A 15,838-nucleotide genomic window follows, 5' to 3' on the forward strand; every position below is an offset into this window, starting at 1 on the left:
CTAGCAAACACTCAGTGTACCTAGTGGCATCCTAAACGTGGTTATTGGACTTTGCTATAGTCCCACTAGTGCAAAGACATTTGCAGAGCGCGTCTGCCTGCATTGCACACTCCAACTCATGATAACTAAGCCATTATACTAGCAAACACTCAGTGTACCTAGTGGCATCCTAAACGTGGCTATTGGACTTTGCTATAGTCCAACTAGTGCAAAGACATATGCAGCACCTCTGCCTGCATTGCACACTCCAACTCATGATAACTAAGCCATTATACTAGCAAACACTCAGTGTACCTAGTGGCATCCTAAACGTGGCTATTGGACTTTGCTATAGTCCCACTAGTGCAAAGACATTTGCAGCACCTCTGCCTGCATTGCACACTCCAAATCATTATAACTAAGCCATTATACTAGCAAACACTCAGTGTACCTAGTGGCATCCTAAACGTGGCTATTGGACTTTGCTATAGTCCCACTAGTGCAAAGACATTTGCAGCACCTCTGCCTGCATTGCACACTCCAACTCATTATAACTAAGCCATTATACTAGCAAACACTCAGTGTACCTAGTGGCATCCTAAACGTGGCTATTGGACTTTGCTATAGTCCCACTAGTGCAAAGACATTTGCAGCACCTCTGCCTGCATTGCACACTCCAACTCATGATAACTAAGCCATTATACTAGCAAACACTCAGTGTACCTAGTGGCATCCTAAACATGGCTATTGGATTTTGCTATAGTCCCACTAGTGCAAAGACATTTGCAGCACCTCTGTCTGCATTGCACACTCCAACTCATGATAACTAAGCCATTATACTAGCAAACACTCAGTGTACCTAGTGGCATCCTAAACGTGGCTATTGGACTTTGCTATAGTCCCACTAGTGCAAAGACGTTTGCAGCACCTCTGCCTGCATTGCACACTCCAACTCATGATAACTAAGCCATTATACTAGCAAACACTCAATGTACCTAGTGGCATCCTAAACGTGGCTATTGGACTTTGCTATAGTCCCACTAGTGCAAAGACATTTGCAGCACCTCTGCCTGCATTGCACACTCCAACTCATGATAACTAAGCCATTATACTAGCCAACACTCGGTGTACCTAGTGGCATCCTAAACGTGGCTATTGGACTTTGCTATAGTCCCACTAGTGCAAAGACATTTGCAGCACCTCTGCCTGCATTGCACACTCCAACTCATTATAACTAAGCCATTATACTAGCAAACACTCAGTGTACCTAGTGGCATCCTAAACGTGGCTATTGGACTTTGCTATAGTCCCACTAGTGCAAAGAAATTTGCAGCACCTCTGCCTGCATTGCACACTCCAACTCATGATAACTAAGCCATTATACTAGCAAACACTCAGTGTACCTAGTGGCATCCTAAACGTGGCTATTGGACTTTGCTATAGTCCCACTAGTGCAAAGACATTTGCAGCACCTCTGCCTGCATTGCACACTCCAACTCATTATAACTAAGCCATTATACTAGCAAACACGCAGTGTACCTAGTGGCATCCTAAACGTGGCTATTGGACTTTGCTATAGTCCCACTAGTGCAAAGACATTTGCAGCACCTCTGCCTGCATTGCACACTCCAACTCATTATAACTAAGCCATTATACTAGCAAACACTCAGTGTACCTAGTGGCATCCTAAACGTGGCTATTGGACTTTGCTATAGTCCCACTAGTGCAAAGACATTTGCAGCACCTCTGCCTGCATTGCACACTCCAACTCATGATAACTAAGCCATTATACTAGCAAACACTCAGTGTACCTAGTGGCATCCTAAACGTGGCTATTGGACTTTGCTATAGTCCCACTAGTGCAAAGACATTTGCAGCACCTCTGCCTGCATTGCACACTCTAACTCATTATAACTAAGCCATTATAGTAGCAAACACTCAGTGTACCTAGTGGCATCCTAAACGTGGCTATTGGACTTTGCTATAGTCCCACTAGTGCAAAGACATTTGCAGCACCTCTGCCTGCATTGCACACTCCAACTCATGATAACTAAGCCATTATACTAGCAAACACTCAGTGTACCTAGTGGCATCCTAAACGTGGCTATTGGACTTTGCTATAGTCCCACTAGTGCAAAGACATTTGCAGCACCTCTGCCTGCATTGCACACTCCAACTCATGATAACTAAGCCATTATACTAGCAAACACTCAGTGTACCTAGTGGCATCCTAAACGTGGCTATTGGACTTTGCTATAGTCCCACTAGTGCAAAGACATTTGCAGCACCTCTGCCTGCATTGCACACTCCAACTCATGATAACTAAGCCATTATACTAGCAAACACTCAGTGTACCTATTGGCATCCTAAACGTGGCTATTGGACTTTGCTATAGTCCCACTAGTGCAAAGACATTTACAGCACCTCTGCCTGCATTGCACACTCCAACTCATGATTACTAAGCCATTATACTAGCAAACACTCAGTGTACCTAGTGGCATCCTAAACGTGGCTATTGGACTTTGCTATAGTCCCACTAGTGCAAAGACATTTGCAGCACCTCTGCCTGCATTGCACACTCCAACTCATGATAACTAAGCCATTATACTAGCAAACACTCAGTGTACCTAGTGGCATCCTAATCGTGGCTATTGGACTTTGCTATAGTCCCACTAGTGCAAATACATTTGCAGCATCTCTGCCTGCATTGCACACTCCAACTCATGATAACTAAGCCATTATACTAGCAAACACTCAGTGTACCTAGTGGCATCCTAAACGTGGCTATTGGACTTTGCTATACTCCCACTAGTGCAAAGACATTTGCAGCACCTCTGCCTGCATTGCACACTCCAACTCATGATAACTAAGCCATTATACTAGCAAACACTCAGTGTACCTAGTGGCATCCTAAACGTGGCTATTGGACTTTGCTATAGTCCCACTAGTGCAAAGACATTTGCAGCACCTCTGCCTGCATTGCACACTCCAACTCATGATAACTAAGCCATTATACTGGCAAACACTCAGTGTACCTAGTGGCATCTAAACGTGGCTATTGGACTTTGCTATAGTCCCACTAGTGCAAAGACATTTGCAGCACCTCTGCCTGCATTGCACACTCCAACTCATTATAACTAAGCCATTATACTAGCAAACACTCAGTGTACCTAGTGGCATCCTAAACGTAGCTATTGGACTTTGCTATAGTCCCACTAGTGCAAAGACATTTGCAGCACCTCTGCCTGAATTGCACACTCCAACTCATGATAACTAAGCCATTATACTAGCAAACACTCAGTGTACCTAGTGGCATCCTAAACGTGGTTATTGGACTTTGCTATAGTCCCACTAGTGCAAAGACATTTGCAGAGCGCGTCTGCCTGCATTGCACACTCCAACTCATGATAACTAAGCCATTATACTAGCAAACACTCAGTGTACCTAGTGGCATCCTAAACGTGGCTATTGGACTTTGCTATAGTCCAACTAGTGCAAAGACATATGCAGCACCTCTGCCTGCATTGCACACTCCAACTCATGATAACTAAGCCATTATACTAGCAAACACTCAGTGTACCTAGTGGCATCCTAAACGTGGCTATTGGACTTTGCTATAGTCCCACTAGTGCAAAGACATTTGCAGCACCTCTGCCTGCATTGCACACTCCAAATCATTATAACTAAGCCATTATACTAGCAAACACTCAGTGTACCTAGTGGCATCCTAAACGTGGCTATTGGACTTTGCTATAGTCCCACTAGTGCAAAGACATTTGCAGCACCTCTGCCTGCATTGCACACTCCAACTCATTATAACTAAGCCATTATACTAGCAAACACTCAGTGTACCTAGTGGCATCCTAAACGTGGCTATTGGACTTTGCTATAGTCCCACTAGTGCAAAGACATTTGCAGCACCTCTGCCTGCATTGCACACTCCAACTCATGATAACTAAGCCATTATACTAGCAAACACTCAGTGTACCTAGTGGCATCCTAAACATGGCTATTGGATTTTGCTATAGTCCCACTAGTGCAAAGACATTTGCAGCACCTCTGTCTGCATTGCACACTCCAACTCATGATAACTAAGCCATTATACTAGCAAACACTCAGTGTACCTAGTGGCATCCTAAACGTGGCTATTGGACTTTGCTATAGTCCCACTAGTGCAAAGACGTTTGCAGCACCTCTGCCTGCATTGCACACTCCAACTCATGATAACTAAGCCATTATACTAGCAAACACTCAATGTACCTAGTGGCATCCTAAACGTGGCTATTGGACTTTGCTATAGTCCCACTAGTGCAAAGACATTTGCAGCACCTCTGCCTGCATTGCACACTCCAACTCATGATAACTAAGCCATTATACTAGCCAACACTCGGTGTACCTAGTGGCATCCTAAACGTGGCTATTGGACTTTGCTATAGTCCCACTAGTGCAAAGACATTTGCAGCACCTCTGCCTGCATTGCACACTCCAACTCATTATAACTAAGCCATTATACTAGCAAACACTCAGTGTACCTAGTGGCATCCTAAACGTGGCTATTGGACTTTGCTATAGTCCCACTAGTGCAAAGAAATTTGCAGCACCTCTGCCTGCATTGCACACTCCAACTCATGATAACTAAGCCATTATACTAGCAAACACTCAGTGTACCTAGTGGCATCCTAAACGTGGCTATTGGACTTTGCTATAGTCCCACTAGTGCAAAGACATTTGCAGCACCTCTGCCTGCATTGCACACTCCAACTCATTATAACTAAGCCATTATACTAGCAAACACGCAGTGTACCTAGTGGCATCCTAAACGTGGCTATTGGACTTTGCTATAGTCCCACTAGTGCAAAGACATTTGCAGCACCTCTGCCTGCATTGCACACTCCAACTCATTATAACTAAGCCATTATACTAGCAAACACTCAGTGTACCTAGTGGCATCCTAAACGTGGCTATTGGACTTTGCTATAGTCCCACTAGTGCAAAGACATTTGCAGCACCTCTGCCTGCATTGCACACTCCAACTCATGATAACTAAGCCATTATACTAGCAAACACTCAGTGTACCTAGTGGCATCCTAAACGTGGCTATTGGACTTTGCTATAGTCCCACTAGTGCAAAGACATTTGCAGCACCTCTGCCTGCATTGCACACTCTAACTCATTATAACTAAGCCATTATAGTAGCAAACACTCAGTGTACCTAGTGGCATCCTAAACGTGGCTATTGGACTTTGCTATAGTCCCACTAGTGCAAAGACATTTGCAGCACCTCTGCCTGCATTGCACACTCCAACTCATGATAACTAAGCCATTTTACTAGCAAACACTCAGTGTACCTAGTGGCATCCTAAACGTGGCTATTGGACTTTGCTATAGTCCCACTAGTGCAAAGACATTTGCAGCACCTCTGCCTGCATTGCACACTCAAACTCATTATAACTAAGCCATTATACTAGCAAACATTCAGTGTACCTAGTGGCATCCTAAACGTGGCTATTGGACTTTGCTATAGTCCCACTAGTGCAAAGACATTTGCAGCACATCTGCCTGCATTGCACACTCCAACTCATTATAACTAAGCCATTATACTAGCAAACACTCAGTGTACCTAGTGGCATCCTAAACGTGGCTATTGGACTTTGCTATAGTCCCACTAGTGCAAAGACATTTGCAGCACCTCTGCCTGCATTGCACACTCCAACTCATGATAACTAAGCCATTATACTAGCAAACACTCGGTGTACCTAGTGGCATCCTAAACGTGGCTATTGGACTTTGCTATAGTCCCACTAGTGCAAAGACATTTGCAGCACCTCTGCCTGCATTGCACACTCCAACTCATTATAACTAAGCCATTATACTAGCAAACACTCAGTGTACCTAGTGGCATCCTAAACGTGGCTATTGGACTTTGTCATAGTCCCACTAGTGCAAAGAAATTTGCAGCACCTCTGCCTGCATTGCGCACTCCAACTCATGATAACTAAGCCATTATACGAGCAAACACTCAGTGTACCTAGTGGCATCCTAAACGGGGCTATTGGACTTTGCTATAGTCCCACTAGTGCAAAGACATTTGCAGCACCTCTGCCTGCATTGCACACTCCAACTCATTATAACTAAGCCATTATACTAGCAAACACTCAGTGTACCTAGTGGCATCCTAAACGTGGCTATTGGACTTTGCTATAGTCCCACTAGTGCAAAGACATTTGCAGCACCTCTGCCTGCATTGCACACTCCAACTCATTATAACTAAGCCATTATACTAGCAAACACTCAGTGTACCTAGTGGCATCCTAAACGTGGCTATTGGACTTTGCTATAGTCCCACTAGTGCAAAGACATTTGCAGCACCTCTGCCTGCATTGCACACTCCAACTCATGATAACTAAGCCATTATACTAGCATACACTCAGTGTACCTAGTGGCATCCTAAACGTGGCTACTGGACTTTGCTATAGTCCCACTAGTGCAAAGACATTTGCAGCACCTCTGCCTGCATTGCACACTCTAACTCATTATAACTAAGCCATTATACTAGCAAACACTCAGTGTACCTAGTGGCATCCTAAACGTGGCTATTGGACTTTGCTATAGTCCCACTAGTGCAAAGACATTTGCAGCACCTCTGCCTGCATTGCACACTCCAACTCATGATAACTAAGCCATTTTACTAGCAAACACTCAGTGTACCTAGTAACATCCTAAACGTGGCTATTGGACTTTGCTATAGTCCCACTAGTGCAAAGACATTTGCAGCACCTCTGCCTGCATTGCACACTCCAACTTATTATAACTAAGCCATTATACTAGCAAACATTCAGTGTACCTAGTGGCATCCTAAACGTGGCTATTGGACTTTGCTATAGTCCCACTAGTGCAAAGACATTTGCAGCACCTCTGCCTGCATTGCACACTCCAACTCATGATAACTAAGCCATTATACTAGCAAACACTCGGTGTACCTAGTGGCATCCTAAACGTGGCTATTGGACTTTGCTATAGTCCCACTAGTGCAAAGACATTTGCAGCACCTCTGCCTGCATTGCACACTCCAACTCATTATAACTAAGCCATTATACTAGCAAACACTCAGTGTACCTAGTGGCATCCTAAACGTGGCTATTGGACTTTGCTATAGTCCCACTAGTGCAAAGAAATTTGCAGCACCTCTGCCTGCATTGCGCACTCCAACTCATGATAACTAAGCCATTATACGAGCAAACACTCAGTGTACCTAGTGGCATCCTAAACGTGGCTATTGGACTTTGCTATAGTCCCACTAGTGCAAAGACATTTGCAGCACCTCTGCCTGCATTGCACACTCCAACTCATTATAACTAAGCCATTATACTAGCAAACACTCAGTGTACCTAGTGGCATCCTAAACGTGGCTATTGGACTTTGCTATAGTCCCACTAGTGCAAAGACATTTGCAGCACCTCTGCCTGCATTGCACACTCCAACTCATTATAACTAAGCCATTATACTAGCAAACACTCAGTGTACCTAGTGGCATCCTAAACGTGGCTATTGGACTTTGCTATAGTCCCACTAGTGCAAAGACATTTGCAGCACCTCTGCCTGCATTGCACACTCCAACTCATGATAACTAAGCCATTATACTAGCAAACACTCAGTGTACCTAGTGGCATCCTAAACGTGGCTACTGGACTTTGCTATAGTCCCACTAGTGCAAAGACATTTGCAGCACCTCTGCCTGCATTGCACACTCTAACTCATTATAACTAAGCCATTATACTAGCAAACACTCAGTGTACCTAGTGGCATCCTAAACGTGGCTATTGGACTTTGCTATAGTCCCACTAGTGCAAAGACATTTGCAGCACCTCTGCCTGCATTGCACACTCCAACTCATGATAACTAAGCCATTTTACTAGCAAACACTCAGTGTACCTAGTAACATCCTAAACGTGGCTATTGGACTTTGCTATAGTCCCACTAGTGCAAAGACATTTGCAGCACCTCTGCCTGCATTGCACACTCCAACTTATTATAACTAAGCCATTATACTAGCAAACATTCAGTGTACCTAGTGGCATCCTAAACGTGGCTATTGGACTTTGCTATAGTCCCACTAGTGCAAAGACATTTGCAGCACCTCTGCCTGCATTGCACACTCCAACTCATTATAACTAAGCCATTATACTAGCAAACACTCAGTGTACCTAGTGGCATCCTAAACGTGGCTATTGGACTTTGCTATAGTCCCACTAGTGCAAAGACATTTGCAGCACCTCTGCCTGCATTGCACACTCCAACTCATGATAACTAAGCCATTATACTAGCAAACACTCAGTGTACCTAGTGGCATCCTAAACGTGGCTATTGGACTTTGTTATAGTCCCACTAGTGCAAAGACATTTGCAGCACCTCTGCCTGCATTGCACACTCCAACTCATGATAACTAAGCCATTATACTAGCAAACACTCAGTGTACCTAGTGGCATCCTAAATGTGGCTATTGGACTTTGCTATAGTCCCACTAGTGCAAAGACATTTGCAGCACCTCTGCCTGCATTGCACACTCCAACTCATGATAACTAAGCCATTATACTAGCAAACACTCAGTGTACCTAGTGGCATCCTAAACGTGGCTATTGGACTTTGCTATAGTGCCTTTAGTGCAAAGACATTTGCAGCACCTCTGCCTGCATTGCACACTCCAACTCATTATAACTAAGCCATTATACTAGCAATTTTTGCTGCCAGTTTAAGGGCCGTAGTTGCATTGTCAGGGATATTTATTCTTTATTATTCTACTGTTAATAAAGCTAGACCACCACTGCAATCTACACCACCTCTCAATTTTTACTACCACATTTTCAGTCCACAATCTTGTAGCAATCAACATGAGTGGCAAAATGACAGATGCTGGTGGAAAGGGGAAGAGACGTGGTGGAAAAGGAAAACAAGGTTTTGTCCGTTGAGAAGGTGGCAAAGCTCCATTATCATCTGCTGAAGATAGACCATCTACCAGCAAAAGTAAGATGTCTACTACTTACCGTGGACAATCCGATGTGCTCCCTTTTTTACGGACACGAACAACAGGAACAAAGGTAGATGATGGCCAAAAAAGGAAAATGCTTGAATGGATGTCAAGTGGTCCAACAAGTGCCCTCTCAGCCACTTCAAGTACCGCATTCAAAAAACACCAGTCCTCTGAGTTTTCATCCCAATCAAACTTGATTTCTCCCAGCTCTGAAGTCTCCATCAGCCCTGCACAGTATGGTGGAACTGAGATGGCTGAGTCTGCAGAGCTGTTCAGTCACACTATAGCCTGGGAATCAGAGGTCTGCTCCCAAGCTACAGTGAGTACAGAACAGGAAATGGTCTGCAGTGATGCCCAGAACCTTTGTGACTCTGATTCAGGCCGTGAGGACCAAGTTTCGGAGCATAATGTTGACCCTTTGTCACAAACTGTAACACCTGTGGTTATAGACAATGAGGACCATACTGATGAAGATGAGACTCAGATACCCGATTGGGATGACAACTTAAATATTCGGTCAGGGCAAGAAGAGGCTCGGTCTGAGGGGGAGGGGAGTGCAAACACAACAATTGATGATGGAGTTCTAGATCCCACCTACTGTCAACCCACAGTCAGGCACTCAAGGAGGTCAACAGAGGTGGTGGAGGAGGATGCAACTGATGACGAAGTTACCTTGCGCCTTCCTGGACACAGTCGGAGTACTGGTAGCACGTCTACAACTGCATCCTCAGCCACCACTCTGCCTCTGAGCATTATTCGGGGTGGATCAACAGGTCGCATGGCCTCTAAGCCTTGCCTAGCCTGGTCCTTTTTTGACATAGAAAAAGATCGCCCAAATTATGTGATCTGTAAAATTTGCCATGGTTCTCTTAGTAGAGGTCAAAACTCAGCAGTTTTACAACTTCTTCCATGAATCGTCACATGAATAAATATCATATGGCCCGGTGGGAAGCTCACCGTGCTGCAATGCGGCCTAGCGGAGCGAACCATCCACCGCCTGCCCCTTCCAGTGCATCCGCGCGCTCGTCATCTTCTAGGACTGTGGGGACAGCTGTCACACCTGTTTTTCCACCCACAACTTCCACCACTGTAACCGCAACAGGCAGTTTGCTTGGTAGGTCGTCAGTTGTTTTGGAAGGGGAAACATGTGAGTGTGTACAGCTCTCTCAGACATCGATAGCACCAACTTTGGATGAAGGCAACATCATGTCTCCGCCTGCACTTTCCTCACAAACCTGCATTTTTCCAGGGACACCCTACTCAACACCGTCTACACACAGCAGCCAGATCTCTGTCCCTCAGATGTGGACAAATAAAAGGCCATTTCCTGCGACCCATGACAAAGCTAAGAGGTTGACTCTATCCCTCTGTAAGCTGTTGGCTACCGAAATGCTGCCTTTCCGCCTAGTGGACACACAGGATTTTAGAGACCTTATGTCTGTCGCTGTGCCCCAGTACCAGATGCCTAGTCGCCACTACTTCTCTAAGAAAGGTGTGCCCGCGCTACACCAGCATGTCGCACACAACATCACCGCTTCCTTGAGAAACTCTGTGTGTGAACGGGTGCATTTCACCACCGATACTTGGACCAGTAAGCATGGACAGGGACGTTACATGTCGCTCACTGGGCACTGGGTAACTATGGTGATAGATGGTGAAGGGTCTGCTGCACAAGTCTTGCCGTCCCCACAACTTGTGTGTCAATCCTCTGTCTGTCCAAATTCCGCCACTGCTTCTGCATCCTCCACCTCATCTGGGTCCTCCACCAACGCCCCAAGCCTGCCTGGTCAGGCCACCAGCGTTCTCACTGCGCAGAAGGAATCACGCATCCCTCATTACTATGCTGGCAGCAGAGCGCAACGGCATCAGGCGGTCTTTAGCTTGACATGTCTTGGGAATAAGAGTCACACAGCTGAGGAGTTGTGGTCAGCTCTGCGGTCCGAGTTTAATAAATGGTTGTCTCCACTCAACCTGCAGCCTGGTAAGGCCGTGTGCGACAATGCTGCAAACCTGGGTGCGGCCCTCCGCCTGGGCAAGGTGACACACGTACCTTGTATGGCTCACGTGTTGAACCTTGTCGTGCAGCAATTTTTAACACACTATCCCGGCCTAGATGGCCTTCTGAACAGGGCACGAAAACTGTCTGCTCACTTCCGCCGTTCAAGCGCCGCAGCTGAGCGACTTGCATCGCTCCAGAAGTCTTTCGGCCTGCCGGTTCATCGCCTGAAATGCGATGTGGCGACACGCTGGAATTCAACTTTCCACATGTTACAGCGACTGTGGCAGCACCGCCGTGCCCTGGTGCAATACGTAATGACGTATAGCCTGGGCCAACGAGATGCAGAGGTGGGGCAGATCACCCTGATGGAGTGGTCTCAGATCAAGGACCTATGCACCCTTCTGCAGAGTTTCGACATGGCGACGAATATGTTTAGCGCTGACAATGCCATTATCAGCATGACGATTCCAGTCATTTACATGCTGGAGCACACGCTAAACACTATTCGGAGTCAGGGGGTGGGACAACAGGAAGGGGATGAACTACAGGAGGATTCATATGCGCAAGACACAACAACATCACCAAGGTCCAGACGTTCATCATCACCAAGGCGCCAGGCATGGGACCATGGGGGACAGGGATCAACAAGGGCGCATGGTAGCAGGCGAGATGTTGAGGAAGGTGCAGGAGGACATGAAGAAATGGAGGACGAACTGTCCATGGACATTGAAGACTCAGCAGATGAGGGAGACCTTGGTCAAATTTCAGTTGAAAGAGGTTGGGGGGAGATGTCAGAGGAAGAAAGAACGGTTAGCACTAGAGATGAGCGAACCGGTCCCGGTTCGGCTCGAGGTCGGCTCGCCGAACGGGGGTCCCGTTCGAGTTCGGTTCGTCGAACGTTCGACGAACCGAACTCGAACGTATAGGCTATAATGGGAGTCAATCACAAACACATAAAAATGCATTATAAATGTACACAAACAGTTAATAAACATTGCCATAACACTTACCGGTCCTCGCGATCCCTTCTGCACTCTGTACCTGCCGCTATTCCATCCGATGATCGCTGAATCCTCCCGGTGACCTGCACTGCCAGCAGAGATGCAGGACCTATCGTGACGTCAAAATAGCAATGTGACCAGTCACGTGGCTATTATCTCATTGGCTACAGACTGGTCACATGACTATGACACGTCATGTAGGACCTGCGAGTGCATCTCTCCGGTACACGGTGCACATATGTGTATCGCCGTGTACCGGCGACATGCTCTAGCACACGGTCGACTCCCCGTTCCGTTAGGGACCGGCTGACACAGCCGGTCATTAACGGAGATCACCATTGCCATAGCAACGCAGTTAGCGGTGACGTCACCGCTAACCGCGGCTCCGAGAGCACCGTTGCTATGGTAACGCGTCTGTCAGCGTTACCGCTAGCAGCACTGATCACTCACGGAGTGAAGGCTGCACGCTGCTTCCCGATTGTAGTGAGGATTGTACTGAGGATGAGGTTCCCCAGCCCATGATGGGCTGGTGAACCTCATCCTCACTACAATCGTCACTACTACACTAGAAAGAAAGAAGACAGAAGAGCAGGATCGTGGAGGGCTGACAGGGGGTAATAAAGATGGAGTCTCTAATGTGTCTGTGTATTTATTTCTATTAAAGTATTTTTTCTCTGTGTGGTGTTTTTTTTAACCCCTTATTGGAGATTCTTAATGGCCGGGTCAAACGTGCCTGACATTAAGAATCTCTGGCTTAATACTGGCTAGTAAAACAAAGCCAGTATTAACTCATGATTACCCAACAAGCCACCCGGCTCCAGGGCTGTTGGAAGAGTTGGATACAGCGCCAGATGATGGCGCTTCTATGACAGCGCCATTTTCTGGGACGGCTGCGGACTGAAATCCGCAGCAGAGGCGCCCAGAAACCTCGGGCTAACCTGTGCTGCGGATTCCAATCCCCAGCTGCCTAGTTGTACCCGGCTGGACACAAAAATGGGGCGAAGCCCACGTCATTTGTTTTTTAATTATTTCATGAAATAAGTGAAATAATTAAAAAAAACGGGCTTCCCTATATTTCTGGTTCCCAGCCGAGTACAAATAGGCAACTGGGGGTTGGAGGCAGCCCGTGGCTGCCTGCTGTACCTGGCTAGCATACAAAAATATGGCGAAGCCCACATAATTTTTTTGGTGGGAAAAAAAATTCTGCATACAGTCCTGGATGGAGTATGCTGAGCCTTGTAGTTCTGCAGCTGCTGTCTGCTCTTCTCCATACAGATAGACAGCAGCTGCAGAACTACAAGGCTCAGCATACTCCATCCAGGACTGTATGCAGAAGTTTTTTGCCCCCTGAAAAAATTATGTGGGCTTCGCCATATTTTTGTATGCTAGCCAGGTACAGCAGGCAGGTACGGCTGCCCCCAACCCCCAGTTGCCTATTTGTACCCGGCTGGGAACCAAAAATAAAGGGAAGCCCTTTTTTTATTATTTCATGAATTTCATGAAATAATTAGAAAACAAATGACGTAGGCTTCGCCCCATTTTTGTGTCCAGCCAGGTACAACTAGGCAGCTGGGGATTGGAATCCGCAGCACAGGTTGGCCTGAGCTTTCTGGGCCCCACTGCTGCGAATTGCAGTCTGCAGCCGCCTCAGAAAATGGCATTTTCATAGAAGCGCCATATTCTGGCGCTGTATCCAACTCTTCCAGCACCTGCCTGCTATACCTGGCTAGCATACAAAAATATGGCGAAGCTCACGTCCTTTTTTTGTAGTTTTTTGGCAAAAAAAAATAAAAAATGCTTCCCTGGATTTTCCATTGCCAGTGAAGGTAACACCAAGCAGTGGGGGTTAGCAGCCAGTAGCTGCTTGGATTACCCTTAGCTAGCAATACAAAAAATGCAGCGGGAGCCCATATATATTTTTTTGAATTATTTATTTAAATAACTAAAAATAAAATTGGCTTCCCTGTATTTTGATTGCTGGACATCACAGTGCTGTAAAAATAAATCTTTAAAAAAATGACGTAGCGCTCCGCGGTATTTTTGATTCTCAGCGCAGATAAAGCAGACAGCTATGGGTTGCCACCCCATCTGCCTGCCGTTACCTTGGTTGGCAATCAAAATACAGGGAAGCCCATTAATTTTTTCTATTTAAAAAATAGTTAAAAAAAAAAATGACGTTGGGTCCCCCCATTTTTGATAGCCAGCTAGGGTAAAGCAGACGGCTGTAGCCTGAAAACCACAGCTGGCAGCTTTACCGTGGTTGGGGATCCAATGTGGAGGTCCCCTCAGGCTCTTTTTTATAATTATTGTATAAAAATTAATAATTACACAATAAAAGTAGGGTCCCCCCCCAAATTGGATCACCAGCCAAGGTAAAGCGGACAGCTGTGGTCTGGTATTCTCAGGGTGGAAAGGTCTATAGTTATTGGGCCTTCACAGCCTAAAAATAGCAGGCCGCAGGCACCCCAGACGTGGCGCATCCACTAGATGCGCCAATCCTGGCGCTTCACCCCAGCTCATCCCGTGCCCTGGTGCAGTGGCAAACGGGGTAATAAATCGGGTTGATACTAGCTGTAAAGTAACCTGAGATCAAGCCCAGCAGTTTGTGATGTCATGGCGTCTATTAGATACTCAACATCATAAACGGTCAGTACTAACAAAAAAAAAAAAATCGACAAAAGAAATTTATTTGAAAAAACAGTCCCCAAAACATTTCCTCTTTCACCAATTTATTGTAAGAAAAAAAATAAAGGGGTCCCACGACGACTCTGGACCGTCTAGAATATGGGGGGGAGACACTCAGGGAACGTATCCCCCATTTTCTAGGAGTGCGGACCCTTCATGTGAGGAGTGTGGGTGCAATGAATCTGCACTCACTCTTCTCGGGTCCACAGCAGCAGAGTCCATGTCGTAATGGTTGCTACCAAAGCTGCAATGCCCTGCTCATGAGGTGAGGGCATGCCTAATCAGGAGAACTACTGTAGAGGAAGCTCTGCTCACTGGTATATAGGTGCTCAGAGGTAATAATAGATAAAATTAGTGAGTAACCTCGGCACTCTAAATCTCCCAGACTAAGTCAGTAAGTCACAACGGATAGTAATGCAAAATCACTCTTTATTGGTCCGTATTAAGAAAAAAAAAATTTCATAAGCATATATGTTTTTGTCCAAAACAAGTTACAAATGACGTTTCGGCCTGAGCCTTCGTCAGATTGGAGTTATCTGCATGTAATCATGAAAAATGGCAATAATCAGTATCACATAAGAGTGAGAGAACAATAACATAAACTCGAACAATGTAGAGGTACAATTGGGATGCAGCAAAAAAATTGCAACACAGCAAGAAATGAAACACATGATACAAATGTCATAATACAGTACAAGGACAATATAGTAATGACAAATATGGGGTCAGAGTAGACTTAGACAGCTCTGGTACGAAAGAGATGTCAATCATAAAGTAACATGTGCAGTAGGTGTAGAGCTACAGTGTGCATGGCAGAGCTAATGGGTAGACCGACCATAGAAAAAGAATGGAGAAAAAGTGGAGAAAAAGTGGAGAAAAAATGGAGAAAAAAATGGAGAAAAAGTGGAGAAAAAGTGGAGAATAAGTGGAGAATAAGTGGAGAAAAAGTGGAGAAAAAGTGGAGAAAAAGTGGAGAAAAAGTGGAGAATAACTGGAGAAAAAGTGGAGAAAAAAATGGAGAAAAAGTGGAGAAAAAAAATGGAAAAAAAGTGGAGAAAAAGTGGAGAAAAAAATGGAAAAAAAGTGGAGAAAAAGTGGAGAAAAAGTGGAGAAAAAGTGGAGAAAAAAGTGGAGAAAAAGTGGAGA

Source organism: Anomaloglossus baeobatrachus, chromosome 1 (genome assembly GCF_048569485.1).
Source record: "Anomaloglossus baeobatrachus isolate aAnoBae1 chromosome 1, aAnoBae1.hap1, whole genome shotgun sequence".
NCBI classification, from domain to species: Eukaryota; Metazoa; Chordata; class Amphibia; order Anura; family Aromobatidae; genus Anomaloglossus; species Anomaloglossus baeobatrachus.